General features: G+C 39.5%; 1 protein-coding gene across 9 annotated transcripts in view; it reads right to left on the bottom strand.

Moving 5' to 3' along the window:
* The window catches only part of ALPK1 (alpha kinase 1), a 120,338-nt gene extending 103,150 nt beyond the window's left edge, over positions 1 to 17,188 (bottom strand). For 3 of the 9 annotated variants that reach the window (XM_064584962.1, XM_064584958.1, XM_064584964.1), the window contains exons 1-2: positions 14,768 to 17,022; positions 10,560 to 10,690 (exon numbers count right to left, since the gene is read on the bottom strand). The gene's annotated coding sequence lies outside the window, so the exon portion shown is untranslated. The other 6 variants (XM_064584965.1, XM_064584966.1, XM_064584960.1 and 3 more) reach the window with 5 other exon arrangements.
* Positions 17,189 to 17,299: the final 111 nt, after the last annotated feature.

Below are 17,299 nucleotides of genomic sequence, written 5' to 3'. Positions count from 1 at the left end.
CTACTTATGAAATGCTGAATGAGTCCTTCACTTGTAAACAATGCAGTGGTTCTGAACATATGTATGACCTGAAGCTTTTGTTTATGCTGTTCTCTTGACTCCTAACTTATTCTCGCTATACATCCTACAGTCCACGAATTCTGCCATCTTCTTCTTGTAAATATGGTCCCTACTCTGTCAGTCTCTTCTGTTGTTGCCTGTACCGGGCCCTCTCCATCTCTAGTTGGCACCCTTAGACCCCAGACTGGTTTTCCTGGCCCCTGTCTCTTCCCACGTTTCCACACTCTGTACTTGACACACTGCCAGGTAGCTTCTTAAAAGCAGACTTAACCTTGTCACTCCCCTGCTTAAAAATGTCTGCTGGCTTGCTGTTGCCTATCAGATGAAGTGCAAGCATCTGAACTTGGCATGGAGAGTCCAGTCTGTTGTGCTCAGCATACCTGCCGTGCCGCACAGGCTCTGCCACTGTGCACTTGCTTTTAGTACACTGGAAGCCTGTCCCCAGCACTCTGCATTCGACTCCGTGGCGGAGCTTGGCACAGGGCTCTGTCATTCATCAGTTACTTCCCTGTCTCCCGAGAGACTGACTCCTGAGGGTGGTCAGTGTCACGCTCATTCTCTTTCAGATCTTCAGGGCACAGCTGGAGCTAGCTGGGTGACTGGCACACAGTAGAAGCTCAATGCCGGTTTGTGAATGGATGAATCCACAAATGCTGCCCTCCCCATTGTAGCTAACGAAATTCTCAGTGTGCAAGTCTTAAATTCTCTAAAGCCTTGGTTGACTCTTTTCCAGCACAATATTGCTATAACAGTGTTTTGCTCATGTTACACTTAGCTATATGTATTGTCTCTTGTCCTAGGTCACAAGTGCCAACAGGCAACTCAGGAGAGTGAAAAGGGCAGGAGCTTTGGAAGCAGTCAGCCCTGAGCTGTATCCCAGCCCTCCCACTCACTCTGTGTCACCTCCGACAGGTGGTTTCAGCCTTTCTGAAAGGAACGTTATTTTCCCATTTCTAAATGGGGTTAACATCACTTCCCCATAAGATTAATGCAAACAATGGGGCACCTGGGTGGCTCAGTTGGTTAAGCATCTGCCTTCGGCTCAGGTCCTGGGATCGAGCCCGGCGTCAGGCTCCTTGCTCAGCGGGGAGCCTGCTTCTCTCTCTGCTGCTCCCCCTACTTGTGTGTGCGTGCTCTCTCTCTCTGACAAATAAATAAAATCTTTAAAAAAATATTTTAAAAAAAGATTAATGCAAACATTAAAATAGAAAGTGAGAACTCATGACACATACTAGATTTTCACTAAATTCTAGTATTTGTTCCCTTTCCCTGAGGGTTGAAGATCAGATCTACTTTATATCTAGGTTTTCAGGGCTTCAAAAACTATAAAGACTCAGTAATGTTTGCTGAGTAAATAAATGAATTCCAGAATTGTAGTTGGTCAAAAATAATGTAAGAATTACAATCTTGAATCAAATTTTTCTCATTTTTATGTTTATAGTATCTAAAGTATACCCAAGTCACATAATTTGAGGTAAAAAAATTTCTAATCTTTCAGTTATACTTCCATTTGTACGTTTTCCTTTATGTAGTCATTGTAAAGTATGTTTATGAAGTATTTAAATTAAAAGAAGTTATGTTTATTTATTTTTATTTTTTTATTTTATTAGAGAGGGAGGGGGAGGGGCAGAGGGAGAAGGAGAGACAGAATCCTAAGCAGACTCCACACCCAGTGCAGAGCCAGACATGGGGCTTGATCTCACAGCCCTGAGATTGATCATGACTGAGTCGACGAAATCAAGAGTCGGTCACTTAACTGACTAAGCCACCCAGGTGCCCCAAGCAGTAATGTTTATTTTTAATAAGATAAATATAATGTTAAGGAAGAAAGGCAGAATATAATGTTGTTCACAAAGTGTGATAACTGCTATGTTAAAAAAAAAAGTCAATGAAGATCAATGATGTTTTTTCCAGAAATAGAAAAAAATCCATCCTAAAATTCATATGAAATCTCATAAAATCCAAATAGCCTAAGCAATCTTGAAAAAGAAGAACAAAGTTGGAGATCTCGCACTTCCTAATTCTAAAACTTTCTACAAAGCTACACTTATCAAAGCAGTGTGGTACTGGCATAAAGACAGACATCCAGACCAATAAAGTCGCACAGAGAGCCCAGAAATAAACCTTCACATATATGGTCAAATGATTTTTGACAAGGATGTCAAGACCATTCAATGGGGGAAAAAACAATCTTTTCAATAAATGACATTGGAAAAACTGGATATCCATGTGCAAAAGAATAAAGTTGGACCCTTACCTTACACCATAAGCAAAAACTAACTCAAAAACATAGAGCCTAAAACTATAAAAGTCTTGGAAGAAAACAGGTGAAAATCTTTAGGATACTGAATTTTGCAGCGATTTCTTGGGTATGATCTCAAAGGCACAGATAACAAACAAACAAAAAAACCCCAAATAAATTGGACTACATAAATTTAAAAACTTCTGTGCATCAAAGGTCATATTAAACACAGTGAAAAGGAAAACCATGGAATGGAAAAAGTATTTGCCAAGCATATAGCTGATAAGGAGTTAATATCCAGAACATATAAAGAATTCCTACCACTCAACAATAAAAATACAAACAATATAATTTAGAAAATAGCAAAGGGGCGCCTGGGTGGCTCAGTTGGTTAAGCGACTGCCTTCGGCTCAGGTCATGATCCTGGAGTCCCGGGATCGAGTCCCACATCGGGCTCCCTGCTTGGCAGGGAGTCTGCTTCTCTCTCTGACCCTCCTCCCTCTAATGCTCTCTGTCTCTCATTCTCTCTCTCTCTCAAATAAATAAATAAATCTTTAAAAAAAATAAGAGAAAAGAAAATAGCAAAGGACTTGAATAGACATTTCTCAAAAGAAGATATACAAATGGTCAATAAGCACATGAAAAGATGCTCAACATCACTAATAATTAGGGAATGCAAATAAAAAATCGCAATGAGAAACCACTTCACACCCACTAGGATGGCTACTGTGAAAAAAAAAAAAAAAGAAAACAGAAAATTAAAAAGTATTGGCCAGGATGTGGAAAAATTGGAATCTTAGCACACTGTTGGTGAGAATATAAAATGGTACAGCTGCTATGGAACACGTGGTATTTCCTCAAAAAATTAAAAATAGAATTATCATATGATCCAGGAATCCCACTTCTGAGAAAATATCCAAAATAATGGTAAGCAAGAACTTGCAGAGATATTTGTAGACCATGGTCATAACAGCACTATTTATAGTAGCCAAAAAGCGGAAGGAACTTAGGCATCCATCAACAGATGAGTAAACAAAATGTGGTATAAACATACAATGCAATATTATTCAGCCTTAAAAAGGGAATTTTGACAAATGCTATTTGAGGACTTTATACAAAGTGAAATAAGTCAGTCACTAAAAGACAAATACTGCATGATTCTACTTACATGAGGTACCTCGAGTTGTCAAATTCGTAGGGACAGAAAGTAGAATGGTGATTGCAAGGGGAGAGGGAAGGGAGGAATGAGAAGTTATTGTTTGATGGTACAGAGTTTCAGTCTTGCAAGATGAAAAGAATTCTATGGATAGATGGGAGTGATGGAGGCACAACAGTGTGAATTTAAATTAGTACCACTTTATACTTAAAATGATTATGATGGCAAATTTTATGTGCACCTCACCACAATTTTTAAAAATGACTGAAACATAATCAGAAAAAAATATGCAAAAATACTAAGAGTCTTAGCTCTCAGTAATACTTTTCAATTATTTTCCCCCTTCTTTTCATTTCTATAATGACTATGTGTAGCTATATAATTAGGAAAAGAAATTAATTCAAAAGCTTCATGTGAAAACACCCAAAATTGGTGTTCATAGATTTTGTTCCATTTCTAATTTAGAACTTTCTAGTTTAAAAAAATATTAAACACAGAGGACTTTATTATAAGAAGAGAGAAGAGAATAAGGAATAATCTCTACCCTTTATTTCCTGCATTATGTCATACATAGGCATTGTTGCATGATTGCTACTTGAAACATCCAGGTAAGAGAACAGAGGAAACTCACGTTCCTGAGTCCCAAGGAGAGTGGAGAAGTTACAATTGGTCATCACTGTCCATCACTTTAGAAACACATGGAGGAAAATGTCAATCAAGGAAGACCAGATCCTGTCCAAAGTGCTTAACAGGGGACAAATCTCTCCTCCCATCCCCTTAAATAGAGGTAGGTAGGGTTTTCAAATCTCTCCTTAGACGTTTTAGAAACCTCAGTATCAGAGGTCTAAATTATCAGGGGTGGTAATATCTGACAGTTTTGTTATGCAGAAAATAAAGAGACTTTGCTTAAAAGCTTTTCTGAATGATATCTTGTCCCGAAGTTCTGAACTTCCACTCAGTGACTTAAAAAAAATCTATTTATTGCTTTTGGGGATTGCCAGAGAGAGGAAATCCCCCTGGTTATTTATATAAATATTTTGCTAAAAGAGTTCGCAATAACTACTACTTTTTCATATGCTAGAAATAGCGATACATTACATTTCATAGTGCTTTACATTTTCAACTACCTTGAAAAATCTCTCAAGGGGCAACTTATGCTCCTAAGCCTCAGAACCACTTGTTCTAAATGACCAGCCTCCTCATCATTGCCATTTTTGGACCTTGCTTTTGTCTTCCTTGTTTAATCTGTATACCCTTTTCCCAATCTTTGAATCTTATGTCATCACCCTCTGCCCCTCATTGTTAATGTCAACTGCCAGCTCCTAGGACATTTTAGATCCTGCATTTAGATCCTGTTACTCTCTCTAAACAACCCTTATTCTTGGAGATTTCAATAGTTATTTAGTGATCGGGGACTCTTGGTTTCTTGAAATCCTTTCTTCTGAAGATCTTGTCCTTCACTCAATCTCAGGCATTCACTTTCAAGGTCATACTGCCTAGACTTTGTTATTAACAAAAACAACAACTCTTTCATACTCTCAAATTCATGTATCCCACTTTCTGTCCACTACCATCCATCTTGTCCCCTTTTATTCTCCCAAATCCAACAAACCTAAAATCCCACTGGGACCTATATAATCCATTGATCCAAACACCTTTCTATGGACCCACACTCCCTTGAGGTTCTCTCCCCTCCTTTACCCAGTTTAATTTCCATGGTCAACCATGATAATCACCACATGCATACACCTTTGACTCCCTTGTTTTCAATATGTGCATGTCAAAATCACAACTCTAATTAAATCCAACATTTACACAGCTGAACAACACTGAGGGAAAAAATATAACCATGGTCCCTGATCGCATTTTAAATTTCTGATTCTGAAACTCAATGATGCTATTAATGCTGCCAGGCAATCACACTTTGATTACCAGGTCCATCCACCTTCCACTCTCTTAGGGGCCTGTTTCAAATTTTCTCTCCCTTCCTCATCTACCCTCATTCTCAGCAATCAGGAGAGGACCTCCACAGACTCCACTTACCTCTACCAACCTAACAGCAGCTACACCCCATATTCTGCCCTCCCATTTGCTTTCAGAGATGAGTCACCCATTCTCTTACCTAGAACCAGTCACTCCATTCAAACAATAATTCCACCTTTCTTCCTACTCAAACTCAATACTGCATTTTTCTCCTCTCTTTCTGAGTTTTTGCTCTCCATGGGCTCATTCTGATCAGTTTACAAACATGCCACTATTTCTCCCATCTTAGAAGAGAAGTCTCTTGACTTCACTTTCATCCATAGCTATTGCCCTTTGCAGCAAAGTTCCTTGAAAGATTTGCTCCTACTTGAGCTTTCAACCTATCTCTTCCCATTCTCTCTTAAATGCACTTCAGTCAGACTTCTGCTGCATCACTCCACTGAAACTGCCCTTGTCAACATCACTGGTGAACTCTACTTTGCTACACCTAATGATCAATTCTCACTCCTCTTCCTTGTTAACCTATCAACAGCATGTGACACAGGCCCTCCCTTCTCTATTGCCCATCATGAGACTACACTCTTTTGGTTTTCCTATGTCACTGATCTCTCTTTCTCAGCCTTTTTGGCTGGTTCATCCTCCTCCTAGACACCTTAATGTTGAAATGTGCAAAGGCTCAGTCTCTGGCCCTCTTCCCTTCCCCATTTAAATCCACTCTTTGGTGATCTCATTCAGTTTATAGTTGTAAATATCATGTATTGGCTGATAGTCATCAACTTTGTATCTCCAGTCCAAACTTCTCTCTTGAAATTTTCAGATGCATATTTTCAACTGTTTATTGGATATCTGTACTTGGATATCCAGTAAGCATCACATTCTCAACATGTCCACTTTGAACTCCAAATCAGTCTCAGCTAATGATTCTACCTTTCCAGGAAAGTGAAATGAAAGACCAGCTCTTAGATGAGCTGTGCATTCAGAAGCGGCTGAATGGGAGCAGATAGGGTGATCTGAAGGAATATATATTTTTTTCAAATTTTTATATAAATTCTAGTTAGTTAACATACAGTGTAATATTGGTTTCAGGAGTAGAATTCAATGATTCATTACTTACATACAATACTCAGTGTTCATTGTAACAAGTGCCCTCCTTAATACCCATCACTCATCTAGTCCATCCCCCCACCCATCTCCTTTCATCAACCCTCAGTTTGTTCTCTACCATTAAGAGTCTCTTATGGTTTGTTTCCTCCTCCCCCCCCTTTTTTTCCCTGAAGTGACACATCTTTTGGAGAAAACTTGGTCAGGGGGAACTCCCTAATTCCCTCATGTTCACTCAGCCTTTCACACTTTGTGCATGTACAGCTGTGGTCTAAAAAGCTTTTCTTTGACAACTGTGATTTGGGGAATGACTGTGTTGAGATACTGTAAGACTTCTGAAATCTATGTTCATAATAATTAGTGCTTTTCTTTTCTTTCACTATAACTTGCTTTTTCATACACGGTGGCTTCTGGCTTGCAAGTGAGGGTATTAACAGTCTACTGGATGTCTTCTAGTAGGCTCCATTAAGAAGTATTTGTCATGAAAACCTTGAAGATTGTACCATAGTGGTCTCTGATGTAATTTTAACCATTTGAGCCACCCAGGCAGCCCTCTGAAGTATTTTTAAAGATCTAGATTTTTGAAACATTTCATTATAATGAGCGCAAAATGGTGTTATTTAAAAATTTGGAGAAAAAATATGGTAGAAAAGAAAATAAGAACTACCCAAAGTCCCACTAAGAAATAAGCACTATAAACATATTGATATCATTGTTTCTCTGCAAAGTTAAATGTTTATATAAGTTTTTTATTATATGTACATATATTTTCATATTTATAATAAAGTTTTTTAAAGTATAAGCTTTCAAAATTTAACTAAGTATTCCTCAATGATTATTGAGCAGTTTGATTTTTGCCTCTCAATTGAGGTGTAGTCAGAAATGATTTAACAAAACATTGTGACACTGTACATATTTTAGTTGCACTTCCTTTCACTCATGTCTTATGGTTAACTTAGGGATGCTTTCTACATGTATTATCTTCTGTTTTTCTTTCAGCCTTACTTTGGAGCTAGACATTCTCATCACTCTGCCTCCCCCTCCACATCTCACCTAACACAAAATGACTAATCCCAGTAGCCAACCTTCATCAGTGAGTGTTAATCTTTATCACAACTTATCCTAGGAAAAGATCTCTCTATTGTGTCTAGGATAGGCATGATGCAAATATAGCAGGATGGAAGAGCCTGGAGTAGGGCCAGAACCTCCTCGAAGGGCGGACACATCTGCAGCTACTGTAGACACAGATGAGGAAAATCTCGTTTGGCAAGTATGTCATCTCACTCAAAAGAGTGATTATTGGATTTTCTTTTAACAATACCAAATTAGAAGACACATTTGGCAGGGTCCAAAACCTCTCAAATGTCTCAACCTTCTACTGTGTCTAGTTGAGTAGATATCATTATATATGTGTGGAAAAGTGGATGTGATTCTTCAAGTGTTGAGTTGATAGATTTATTTTTTTATTTAACTCTGGGAAAAAATTATGTCGTTGTAAGCCAGGGAGCTTTACGCTGTGGTAAGTCTCATTTAAACAAAAGAAATAGGGCAGAGAAGTAGGCATCCATTAAATTTTACTTACTTAGCAAATCCATATTGGGTATCTACAACGTGTCATGCATTGGGCTTGGTAATGGGAATTCAGAGATAAAAGATATAGTCTTAGTTTTAAAAAATGGTTACTGCAAAAACGTTCTGGGGTAGAAGAATGCTCTGGGTCCTAGGAAATATCTAATCCAACAGGACAAAGGCTAGAGGCTAAGGAGATCAGGACATGCTGTGAGAGCTTGAGGGCCTGTACCAAGAATAGGTAGATATGGGTAGTTTCCAAAGGTATTTAAGAAATGGAATCAATTTCACTTCAAAATTGATTAGATATTGTTGGTAAAGAAATAAGGGGTCTAGGAGAGCCCAAATGTTTAGCTTGAGCAAGTACATGGCTTTTAGTGCCAGATATCAATATAAAAAATACTGATAGAGGTGGTAAATGAGCCCAGGGTTGAAAATTTTCGATGTGAAATGCCTGTGGGATGCAGAATAGAGATATTTAGTAATAGAGGTTTACACTTGGATGTAAGATTCCAGAACTCTGGAAGAAGAACCACGGGGCCTTTAGTATAAACCGGTATAAGTGCAGCAACAGGCATTCATCCAAAGTGAAGACACAGCAGAAGAGAGAGGAGGCAGAAAGCACAATGTAGTATCTGATGCGGGCAGAGAAAGAGAATATAAAAGTGAAGTGCAGCCAGAGAAGTAGGAGAAAAGTCAGAAATGCACAGTGATATGGAAACCAAAAAAGAACATTTGCAGAAGTCAACAGTGTCAAAATTGCAAAGAGAAAGAAAAATGAAATATAAAAAGTGACCTTTGGATCTGAATAAAGTAATGAGAGGTCATTTCATTGAGTGGAAATATATTTAAAAAATATGTCTCAAGAAGTCCCCAAGGAGAGCTACAAAGATGAATGCTTTGCCACATCGACATTAAGAGGCTGGAGCCTGCAGCCTGAAATTAACTGGGTAGGGGTGTTTCTGTCTGCTTCTCAGCTGCGTGGTAAGCTGTGCCTTTAGAAGCTCCACCTAGTTCCTGGTGTCCTCCTACCCGTTTCTCTTGCCCACTGGGGAAGGGGGGAGATATGGGGTGACAGGGAATCTGGGCTCAAAGGGCTTCAAATGTTTCTTATTAAAGAACCAGCAACTTTTGGAGATGTGAATCAGACCTGATTGAGTAATATCTCAGAAGAGATGCTATTCACTCACATTTTATTATCCCTCACAATGACTCGGGGCAGGATTTAGGGAATCAAATGTCTGGGTAGGAATATGGTTATCTTGCAAAATGATGACCTGCAGCATCCAAACTATAATCAGAGATTAAGTTATTTTGAAGAAGTGGTCAAATAAAAGGACATGTGATGAGGATCTAAGCATTTTTTTTTATGGAAAAGAAAAACACTTATGAACGGACAAGACTTTTATTGAAAATTTTGCATACTTTTCAGTGGTTACAGTGCACTAATGGGGAATGTATCACAGTAACTAGATGTGCTAAGGTTAAGATTCTAAGCAAAGTTTTTGGGCAAGCCGATGACACAATATACTTTGAGGTGCAATAGGAGTATATGCAAAGAATGGCAAAAATGAATGTTAAGTACAACACGTATAGACATAAATGTATGAATCCAGGTTATGGGAATCCAAAAGAATGAGAAACTAATTAGGAAACTATTAGCATACATATCATGTAAAGTTCCCATTCCTCTTCCCCTCCTTTTTTCCTTTTTTCAAAACAAAACAAAACTCCTTTTTGTTCCCCTGTACAGGCATACTTTGAAGATATTTCAGGTTCAGGGCACCTGGGTGGCTCAGTTGGTTAAGTGACTGCCTTCGGCTCAGGTCATGATCCTGGAGTCCCGGGATCGAGTTCCGCATCGGGTTCCCTGCTCGGCAGGGAGTCTGCTTCTCCCTCTGACCCTCCTCCCTCTCATGCTCTCTGTCTCTCATTCTCTCTCTTTCTCAAATAAATAAATAAAATCTTTAAAAAAAAAAAAAAGGAAGATATTTCAGGTTCAGTCTAGACTACCACAATAAAGTGAATATTGCAATAAAGCGAGTCAAATGAACTTTTTGGTTTCCCAGTGCATATAAAATTATGTTTACACTATGCTTTAGTCTATTAAGTGTGGAATAGCATTATGTCTAAAAAATGTACATACCTTAATGAAAAAATACTTTATTGCTAGAAAATGCTAATCATCATCTGAGCTTTCAATAAGTTGCAATCACTCATGACAGATCACCATAGCAAACATAACAATAATGACAAAGTTTGAAACATTGAAGAATTACCAAAATGTAACACTGAGACACGAAGTGAGCAACTGTTGTTGGGAAAACAGCGCTGACAGACTTGCTCCATGCAGGGTTGCTGCAAACCTTCAGTTCGTAAAAACCTCAGTATCCATAAAGTGCAATAAAGTGGTAACAATAAAATGAGATATGCCTGTATTGTACTCACCGTTCTTCTTGTGATGACGTGAGCCGATAAAATACCTATGTGAGGAGATGAAGTCAGGTGAATGATGCAGGCATGTGACGAAATGTCAGAAGGAAGATCATCTGCTTCTGGTGGTGGTTGACTGCAGATAACTGAAACCATGGAAAGCAAAACCATGGATAAAAGAGGGACTACTGTACTATAATTTGCTTAACCTTCCCCTTTTGTTAGAATGCTTACAATTTGTTGTTATCTGATAAACATCTTTGTGAGTTTTCTCCATATTAAGAATTGTATCTTCCCTAGAATGGAGTCCCTAAAAGAAATTACCAATATGATTATTTTTTAAGGGCCATTGGCACACTTCATGATACATTAATGACCCTTGACCTAGATGATGCTTATGGTCCCCTCCTCCTCTCCTACCCTTTAGCCCACAGCAACCCTCTCTGCCCTTCAAAGATATCAGTGTCTGGGTAAAACAGGCAGAATAGAACTGTAGTGCTTATTCTGGGATGATTCATCCTCTCTATGATTTTTTTTTTAGATTTATTTATTTTAGAGAGAGAGACAGAGAGAGAGTCAGGGAAGGGGCAGAGGGAGAGGGAGAGAATCCTAAGCAGGCTCCATGCTGAGTGCAGAGCCTGCTGCGGGCCTATCCTATGACCCTGAGATTAAGACCTGAGCTGAAATCAAGAGTTGGTTGCCCAACCGACTGAGCCACCCAGGAGCCCCTATCCTCTCTCTGATTCTTATTTCAAAAAATATTGGTTACCTTCTACATCCCTTCAATTTTATGGCAATTCATGAGGACTGAATAAATGATAAAATGATAAAGCATTTTTATCAGCTATTTTGTACATCTATAATTAAGAAATTTAACAGACTGTATTATTAATTGAGCTGTGTAACCAAGGACCAGTGAGGTTCAAATTTCTGCAGTGGTTCAGAAAATATCCACTTATCAAACACAGTAGTTCAATATTTCCAAAACTTTAGCTAGTTACATTCCACCTTCACAATTTTTACCATATCTGCATATTACCTGTAAGAGTATTTATTTACTTGTTTCCTTAAAATCAGTAGTAAACACCTCAATTTCTTTTTACTTAACATCTTCCTGAGCAATAATATCCATGAAGTCATAAATTTTATGAGCTAATTATTTGGTCTTAAAAAATATTTATGTATTTATTTACTTATTTAGAGAGAGTGTGTGCAAGCAGGGGGAGGGGCAGAGGGAGAAGGAGAGAGAGAATCGCAAGCAGACTCTGCCCTGAGCGCAGAGCCTGACACCAGGCTTGATCCCATGACCCTGAGATCATTACCTGAGCCGAAATCAAGAGTCAAATGCTTAACTGACTGAGCCACCTAGGTGCCCCAAGCTAATTATATTTTTAATTCACATTAAACCAAGGATAAAACTCAAATTTTCGAAGTTTGGACACATGCCACCTAAAATCAGTAGTTTGTACACCATACTTTGAGAAAACTGTATTAATATATAACTGATATTAAAGCTATGATCATCTTTTTCTGTTCCTTAGACAGAAGAATAATAGCAAAAGAAAATATTCTTACTTTTAAACTTGTCTATCTCACAGAACTCTATAAACACAGGAAATCACAACATCCTGCGAAAATCCATGTCGCTGTCAATAACAAGAAACAGACTCCCCCATATAGAGAGGAAACAGATACAATAACAAAAATATGGCATGGGTTTATATCAAAAGTTTGAATACACATTCCCATTAAAATTCTCCAAAACATAGGTGCTTAAAATTTCAGGAAAGCATTTTTAATGAGCATTTTATGCTAAAAAGCCATCATCATCTGAAATGGATTAAGGGACAGTAAAAGTAGTATGTGTACTGTGTTCAGGGAAAGGGGTCAGTGAAATTCTTTTGGAATGGGAGGAACCATGGAGTTTCAGAAATATTTTGAAATGAACACTTATTCTTAAAGAAAATTCCAGGTTCTAAACCCAAACTTAGATCACATAGGACTTAAGGGGAGATTGTTAGAGCTTAATATGTCAGGTGTGCTCACTACACAGTATTATTTTATGTGAGATTTTATAACATCCATCATGATTTACATATGGCTTTAAAATACACACACACACACACAAACACACACACACCTAAGTTTAAAGTAATTATTGGCTCCTTACTTGAAAGGAATCTATTCAAAGCCCTCTCCCTAGCCAATCTTACAGACCAAACTCACAGGTGTTTATACCTGGCCCTCACTCTTTCTTTTTCCAGGTTATGGTACCCTTTATTCTCAGAAAATAGACCCCAACTACAAAACATATTCTTCTCTGGCCTGATCACAACACACATCCTGGACAAACCCTGGAGAGAGTTCCTGGAGAAACCTGTCACCTCCCATTCTACCTGGCCAAGAGTCATGTCACCCCCCCCCCACCTTCAACCCTCTCACATCCTTCAAAACCCCTTAAAAAGCCCAACCTAACAGAAACTCAGGCTGATATCTCTCTTGATGTCTGGCCCTTGTCCTCCCTTGGAGAGTGAATAAACTCTCTCCTGCCTGTTGCTCTACCCTTTGTGCAATTCTTTGCTGCCCCCCACCAGCCACCCTAACATTACTCATGCCAGTGAAGGATACTATCAAATTCTGGTGTCTTGTTGGGGAAGAACTTGGAGAATTCCTTCATCTCAGATTCAAAAGGTATTTGAAGTGGAGAGTAAATTATTGCCAGAATACTTTTAAGTGTTTTCTTTCTCTTGTGGCTGCAGGTTGACAGAGTTTGGAAGGGGAGGTGGAAAGAAAGAAGTAAATTATTCTGGTCACTGGACATAAAGACTTGACTTGGCATTTGTTTAGGTCTTGTGTGTCTCTCAGGTGGTAAGTGAACCTATACCCAGCCCTACCCAAAATTGTGCTCATCATACATATAATCTGCTGACACCCCATCTACAGGGGTGTACAGCTTCTGTGGTATAATTACAAATGCTCTATAGAGTTCGATACTCAAAATGTATTTGAGGCCAAGGAGGAAAGAGGAGAAACAAAGGAGCGTGGAGATTATGCTAAAGTATCATGTATAGACTTGAACAGCAACAGTGATTTTGTGTACGGAATTTAAAATGTTCTTAACAATGAGGTATCAGCCAAAAGTAGAGATTACTTCTCATAAGAGTACTAGCTGCACTAAGTAAAAAGAAAAGAAAAGGCAGAGGGAGATAAGAAACAAATAATTCAGAGGTGCCATTATGTTGTGACATAAATCCCCTCCTTTCTGACCCTGCCCCTGCACTCTCACCCACCTGCATGTCCCAGACTATTCTAAAGCTCATAATTTGTGGCTTTCCAAAGTAGTTCAGAGCCCTAATTTCAAATGATAAAATTTGTTAGTGAAAAGACTCTTTGAATAAAGCATGAAGGAATTTAATTTTTCTAGATGCTTTCTGTCTACATAATGCTTCACCACACCCAGAATTCCTGTCAGTTCTTCCCAAACAAAAAGAGTAATTCTCCACTCTTACCTTTTCCTGGCAAAATCACTGAGGTCATCGAACCAGTGATGGTTTCTGTTATGATTACCTATGTACTCCAGGGCAAAAGTCCCAGGGTTAATTTTTCATGTAAGTACCCACCTCTTTTTTTTTTTTAATTTACCACCTCTTTTTTTTTTTTTTTAAGATTTTATTTATTTATTTGACACAGAGAGAGAGAGAGGGAGAGAGCAAGCACAAGCAGGGGGAGGGGCAAACAGAGGGAGAGAGAGAAGTAGGTGCCCCGCTGAGAAAGGATCCCAATGTGGGGCTTGATCCCAGGACCCTGAGATCATGACCTGAGCTAAAGACAGATGCTTAACCCACTGAGCCACCCAGCCACCCCAATCCCACCTCTTTTAATGCTTTAATCAAACATCTCAATTCAGTGACAAAGCCAGATGTTCAATAGCAAGCTCCCTGACAGAAGGACGTTGTTACTAAAACCTTCTAAAAAACAGGTTCCTTTTCTCCTTTCCCCAGTAACCTAAGTTCACTGTTCCTTCCCCTTCCCAACTGTCACTCCCTTTCTGTGCCGTTTTTTAGAAGTGCAAGTATTCTTAGAGCTTTAAAGTTATTTAAACGTAGACAAGATCAGGAAGTAGAAATAAGGTCACACAGTTAAAAAAAAAAATACCTTCTTACACATTATGCCATCTTTTGTACCCACATCTACTGTTTTGTCATTTAAAGGCTGATACTCACCTTTGTCTTGAAGAAGAGGATAAACACTTTTAAGGCCAGCAAATCTAACTCTGAAAAAGGTTAATTTTAGGACAGTCTCCCTGAAATACACTGTTTCTCATAAACAGCCTCGGTTTCAGGAAGTAGAAATTTAAAAGAAAACAGAGCGTCACTGATTCAGAATCTGATTGTGTAATTCAACTCTGGGACTTTCAGCAGTTTTGCACCATAAGACACACCCCCTTAGGGATGGCTTTGGTAGAGGTAGTCTGGGAATTTTATTACTACAGAGAAGTTTCCTCTTTTAAACAAAGTGCAAGGAAACTCCTTATTTGAATGAAGTCAGGATGGAGAGTCAGGCCCCTGAGGGCCAAGGAAAAAGAGTAAGAAACAATGAACATTGTTTTTGATCTATTATCAAAAGACACACTCATGTTAGGGCTCCATTTCAAAGTGGAAGTGGTCAACAGTACTTAATGGTGCGGAGAAGTGACAAAGGATGAGGACAGAAAAGTGTCCACTGGCTTGGCAAGTAGGTCAAAGATAGCTTTAACAAGAACAAATTCAGTGAGGTGCTGGCAGAAAGCAGATGGAATATTTTTAAATCCTAAAAAGTAAGATAAATAAGTAGAGTAGAAAGAGAATCTTTCCATCTAAGCCTAGATTACATAAAATATGCACATGGAGCCTATGTTCAGAAGGGGTTATACTTCTGAAGTTACTTCAGGGTTGGAGCAAGATGATCTCAAAACTAACTTTACCCTTTTATTATATCATATAATTAATTATATAATAAACTTGAGGGCCACAAACAGCAAGGAATAGTGATATTTCTATGGGGTTAATGGCCAGAATGTTATTCTGGAAATTTTCCCCCAGAATTATGCACTTAGTTGACAGCACAATTATGGTAAACATAAAGAGAAAACTAGAGATAGAGGATAGACCGACAACTTACTCCAGGTATGGCATTTCTCTAAGGCAATATTTTCTATTTTTTTAATGAGAAAAAAAATTATTGTGTTATAAATTAATGTATAGCTTCTGATCCCTCATTAGTAGTATAAAATGTTATTTGTTAGGATGCTAGTGATTTCTTGGATTTTAAAAATTAATGAAGAAGCACTAACAACTACAATGTAAATACTTAAGTATAAATATTAAAGGAGGGGGGAGGCTTTTGGGTTTTGTTTTACTTTTTTCGTAAAAAAATAGGAAATTTAGTAATTTTTTATTCCTAAAAATTACACTGGTGAGAAGTACTATATGATAAAATTTAGATTCAACAAGGGAAAGATTAAGTTATTTGGTTTGGAGGACATGTGATAGGTAGAAATAATGCACCCCCACTATCTCCACTCCAGAGAAGAGATAAATGTTGATGATTAACAAACAAAATTGCAGCCTTACAGGAATCGGCCTCACATGTAGTTGTACTCTTCCTTCCCCAGGCTTATGGTTCCTGATTATACCTGACTAATTCTGAGAGGTCAAAATCTAATCCCTCACAGTATCTCTTTATCAGACGGGAAAGCAGCATGTATCAATGTCATTTTATTGTCAATGAAACTGACCTGCAAATGAGCAACTGTCCTGCAAGTCAGGGTCAGAATGCAGACAGATAAGTGGCTTCCATCTGACACCTACCAGAACTGGCAGGTAGATTTCCAAGCTCTGAAGTAAGTGGGCCAGTTTGACCTCAGTCACTGCTAGCTTGGTCCTCCCTCTCTTCTCTGTCTTCTGCTCCTTCTATAGAGTCTCACTCCTACCCGGCTCTAGACACCTCCTGCCTTTAGGTTCTCTCCACCTTTAGTTCATTTCACTGGAGACTATAAAGGACTCCTGGGAGGTCAAGTGTTTCTCAGTGCACCATGTATACCAGCCCGTATTTGTGGAACCCCAGACCCTGGATGTTGAGTGAGGGATCCCTTCAGGCAGACGGGGCGGGAGAGGAAGCCCCTGGACTGGTCTGTGTAAGGTGAGGGCAGCATGGGTAGCCGCAGGCTGATTTGGAGCTCTGGGGCACGTTCAAATCCCGTCTCCGTTCTCGCTCAACGTGACACTTAGCCACCCTCAGGGCGGCCGTTTACTCACCTGCAAGGGGGACCTACTCTCCCTCCACTGTGAGGATTAAATGAGACAATACAAGCCGTGCACAAGGCTTGTTTAGGGAGTAAGTTCAACTCTCTGCCTACCCGCTACCCGGTCCCAAGCCAACACTTCTGTTCCCTTTTCAAAGTCTAGCTCACTAGCCACATCCCCTTCGGAGGGGCCACTTGTCTGGGGAGGTGAGGTCCCTACCAGTTTACTGCGCCTCAAACGTGGCCTGGAAGTTCAGCACGGCGGCCAGGGGCCGGGGCTTCGCAGCCGCAGACGCCGGGCGGAGGAGGGAGGGTGCGGGCGCGCGTGCGGGCGGGGCCTGAGAACCGCGGCGCTTCCGTGCGGTCTTTATAAAGGCCTTGGGGGTGGCGAGGGGCCGCAGTCGGCCGGGAGCAGGAGGGGAGGTGGCGCGCGCCGGGGGACCAGCGCTCCGCAGCCGCCCGCTCCCCGGGT

The sequence above is a fragment of the Mirounga angustirostris genome, unplaced genomic scaffold (assembly GCF_029215605.1).
Source record: "Mirounga angustirostris isolate CCGP_5_RB_7025 unplaced genomic scaffold, mMirAng1.0.hap1 SCAF_2, whole genome shotgun sequence".
Classification (NCBI taxonomy): Eukaryota; Metazoa; Chordata; class Mammalia; order Carnivora; family Phocidae; genus Mirounga; species Mirounga angustirostris.
This window is presented reverse-complemented; position numbering and strand designations above follow the sequence as displayed.